Raw genomic sequence first — 4,863 nt, forward strand, 5'->3', positions numbered from 1 at the left:
TTTTTTTCCCAGCTAAAACCGATTACATTACGGCCATGTTTTCGTAAAAAAAAAAAAAAAAAAAAAAAAAAAAAAAAAAAAAAAAAAAAAAAAAAAAAAAAAAAAAAAACTCAAAGTTTTTGCTCTGAACAAAAGCGTCATGGGGCAAAATGAGTTTTAAGTGTGTAGTATCCACTCCTGTGGAGGGTAACTATTAGATGGCCAACCCAATATGACAAATACAAGATAAGTTAGTTTAACCGAGTCTTATTCGAGAGAGATACGAGAATTCTCTATACTAATAGTTAGTTTTTATACTACCGCTCGAGAGCTCTGGGGGTCCTTTGACACTCTGGACAGTACTACATTGGATCATTCTCTCTGGTTACAGTTCTTTTTCCCTTCGCCTACGTACACACACACTCAAACACACACCGAATAGTCTGCCCAATTCTTTACATATTTTCATCTGCACTCATACACCTGACAACAATATTACCAAACAATTCTTTTTTTCATCCAAAGGGTTACGGCTCTGAAATTGTTCAGTGGCCACTTTCCTTTTGGTAAGGGAAAAAGAGACTCATTAGCTCTGATAAGCAGCTCTTCTGGGAGAAGGACACTCCAAAATCGAACCACTGTTCTCTAGTCTCGGCTAGTGCCCTAGCCTCTGTACCATGGTCTTGAACAGTCTTTGGTTAGAGTTCTCTTGCTTGAGGGTACACTTAGGCACGCTATTCTCTCTTATATCACTTCATCTTGTTTTCTTAAACTTGTTATAGTTTATAAGAGATATTTATTCTACTGTTGTTACTTTTCTTAAAATATCCTTGTTTCCGTTCCTCACTTGGCTATTTTCCCTTCTGGAGCCCTTGGGTTTATAGCATAATGCTTTTCCAACTAGGGTTGTAGCTTAGCCAGTAATAGTGATAATAATAATAGAATAGAGATCGATAAATGCGAGATGCGTAGGGGATATCAGAATTTATTTGCTTAGATCAGAGCCATTAAATAACATAGTGAAGAATCTCTTATGTACCTTAGATGAATGTTTGGATTAATAAGACTGCTAATTCAAGGAAAGCTTTTGTATCCATATATCCTAGAGAATAATATTTTTTTTTTTTTATATAAAACACTTAAAAAAAACGAATATGTATCGTCTTTATACAATATTATGATTTCAACACCTCATTGGATGTTGACTATAAGACTACAAAAATTATGATTAATAATGATTATTTTGAAAATCGTAGTAGCACGCATTTGAGTGGCCTAAATAAATATATTTCTGAAACTAAAGATTTAATGAAATATATGAACATGGAAGTTTTTAATTGCATGAATAATATTTCATGTTATTGATACTTAACCCTCACCGCCATGATTTAAGTTCCGCCTACGTAGAAATTATGCATATATATATATATATATATATATATATATATAATATATATATATATATATATATATATATATATATATATATACTATATATATATATATATATATATATATATATATAATATTATTCTTCATGGAATATATCAGTTTCTCAAATAAATATGTCTGTTTCCCTATGCTTATAGTTAAGCCTTAAAATATTGTTTTTTTTATTTTATACATTCTAAATTGTTTTTTTTTTTTCCTATAATCATAACATCGAAACTGAATTAGTTCCTGATTATTTTTTTTCAAATCTTTTTTATTTATTCCCACGATGTAAATCTCCTGATTTCATGCCGGTTTTAAGAGAAATTATCCCCCCCCAAAAAACAGGACACAGTACAATTCCCTTCCGGTGTAAAACATTCCTGCAAATAGGTTTCAATGAAAAATTCAAAATACGTAATTTAATTAGATCATCTCTTTTAGAATCGCAGGTATCTTCTTTGCCATCATATGCAATCCCTCACGATTTGAAATTGTGTCGTCTTGCTACCCACAATACTTTAAAAGTTCATTATAGAAAATTTACTTTATAATATCAATGATTCTTCAAACTTAATATAAAGGTCTAAAAAGGCGTTGATAGTTAATTTAAATAATTACTAAAATAAATTATTTTCTGAATTCTGAAACAAACACTTTGAAGCTTAATTAGGGAATGGGAAACAATTACAAACTATTGTTCAAGAAACGGATAATCTGTGATATTTAATTAAAAGAAAAGAAAAATAATTATCATTGAGAAAAAATCCTGAATTTTGTTTACTTTTTTGTTTTTTAGTCTAATTAGGAATTTGAAGGGAGTCCTAAACTCAGATGACACCTAATTTTTTTTTTTTTTTTTTTTTTTTTTTTTTTTTTTTTTTTTTTTTTTTTTTTTTTTTTTTTTTTTTTTTTTTTTTTTTAACATGACTTAGGCAATTGGAAAATATTCATGTTCTAATTCCAGAACCGAACACAAATGCAACAAGATATGGTGTGCAAGAATTACAATTCACAGTGAGGAATTACAGAATAATTCGGTAATCATTGATTTTCGTGTATCGGGATTTTTTTTTTTTCCCTTTATTGAACAGAGGTTTCTGGCTTTCTAATTAATGGTATCGACATATTTGTCCAGCAATGATAAACTAATATGATAATGACTCCTGTTACTTTTTTTTAATGTTATTTCTTTTAAATTATGTTAATTAAAACTTGTCACTAATTTCAATTATCCAAGATATTTGGCCAAGAATGTACTACTCCTACAAGTTGACTACAATGCACAATAATTCTATTCCAAGTGTAATCAATTACTTCTCTCTCTCTCTCTCTCTCTCTCTCTCTCTCTCTCTCTCTCTCTCTCTCTCTCTCTCTCTCTCTCTCTCTCTCTCTCTCTCTCTCTCTTTACTCAAGCTTACTAGGCTTAAGATTATACTTAACAGCTAAAGAACTCCAACATAAAATGTGAGGCACACGGGGTTTTCTCACCTCAAACACCCCTAAAATAGCTTTACTTCATAATCATTTCACAAATATCAGAAATTTTAAACCAAAAATTCGACGTTGTACTTGAAGTGAATTATTACTATAGTATTAATAACTCTCCATACTCCACTACATATTTTTTTTTTAACGTCAATATTTACATATATGTAAAATATCAAGCAAACTGGAAATGCATTTTGAGTAATCTTTTGCGTTTTGAATTGGTCACAATTGCATAAAAGTGTTGAGCGTGTTGTTTCCTTGATTGAGAATCTGGTCAATGTAATTGACAGGCGTATCCATTTTCGTGTTCTAAATACCGAGGTGAAAGACAAACCCTTGTTCAATGATGATTTTAGATGGGCTTGGGTTTGGAGGAGCAGGAGGCCCGTCATCTTCGGAAGTGTAACGGATCAGGTTTGACTTGGAATAACTATACTCAGCTAGAGCCGTTGTTCGGAAGGATTGTGCTTGATAAGAAAAACAATTCAACAATAAAAGAAACCTTCTCTGCGTCAGCTCAGGAACATAAGTGGTTGACTACCCTTATATCTGAACTCTTCGGTGTAGACTTATCAGTTCCTCCTTCACTTAAACAGATGGTTCTGTCACGCTTTGTCCAACGGAGAAGGCAACCCTTTTGGCTAATGTGTTTATAAGTAAGCAGAGAAACTCCAATTTTTGTATTCCTGTTCTCCTGAGGCTAACTAAATAGTTTAGCTTTTCGACCCTCTGAAATTAAAACATTCTTTATATACTCTGTTACATATGTTGGTGTAGACCCAAATAATGTTTTCCGTTTTTTTTTCTTTTTATATAAAAAACATACACCTATTTCCGTGCTCCTAAGTCGTCTGTTAATTTCCGTAAGTTTGCAAAAATACTTTCTAGTTTCAGTTGTTGGTGAATGGGTAATTCTATTCAATTAGTAAATGTGTTTATGGTAGCTCTAGCCCTGCTGACCACTCTTTCAATTTTTATACCACCATATTATATAAAATTCTTAAGCATGTTTTAGAAAAACGTCAAAATGATTAAGCTGAAGATGATAATCTGTTTCCTACTTTACCATTTTACTTTCTCAAAGGTCTTGGAAAAACGTCAAAATAATTAAGCTGTAGGTGATAATCTGTTTCCTACTTTGCCATTTGACTTTCGCAAAGGTCATGGAAAAACGTCAAAATAATTAACTGAAGATGATAATCTGTTTCCTACTTTGCCATTTGACTTTCGCAGAGGTCTAGGAGAATGTATCGCCCCTCTTACATCTTTTAATCCCTAGATTATACTCAGGAGTTTAGTATGGTTAGACATGAATTTGGTGCTGCCATTGACAATGATCATCATGAGTACCTATTTTTCCGACTGAAACAGTTTGTAGTAGGTGGATCTTTTCTTAGCATCTTCGTTGAATTGTTGAATATGAGATTGCAAAGAGTTATTGGTGATGTGCACTGTTAAGAATAACCTCTTCAAGGGAAGATTACTATAAATGTCTTAGGAGCTTAAATCGTTATGATATTATGTTATATAATTAGTCAGTCATATAGATATCAGTAACGTAAATGAATTGTTAATGTAATGTATCATCATCATCATCATCATCATCACATCATCATCATCATCACTCCTCCTACTCCTATTGACACAATGGGCCTCGCTTATATTTCACCAGTCGTCTCTAGCTGGAGCATTTAAATCAATACTTCAACATTCATCCTCTCCTACTTCACGCTTCATGTTCGTCAGCCATATAGGTCTGGGTCTTTCACCTATTCTAGTGCCATGTGGAGACCAGTTGAAAGTTTGGTGAACTAATAACTTTTGGGGAGTGTGAAGAGCATGCCCAAACCATCTTCATCTCTCTTCCACCTTGATAATATCCACATATGGCACTTGAATAATCTCTCTTAAAGTTCAATTCATAATACTGTTATACCATTCAATTCCCAATATTCTTCTGAC

The sequence above is a fragment of the Palaemon carinicauda genome, chromosome 16 (assembly GCF_036898095.1).
Source record: "Palaemon carinicauda isolate YSFRI2023 chromosome 16, ASM3689809v2, whole genome shotgun sequence".
NCBI lineage: Eukaryota > Metazoa > Arthropoda > Malacostraca > Decapoda > Palaemonidae > Palaemon > Palaemon carinicauda.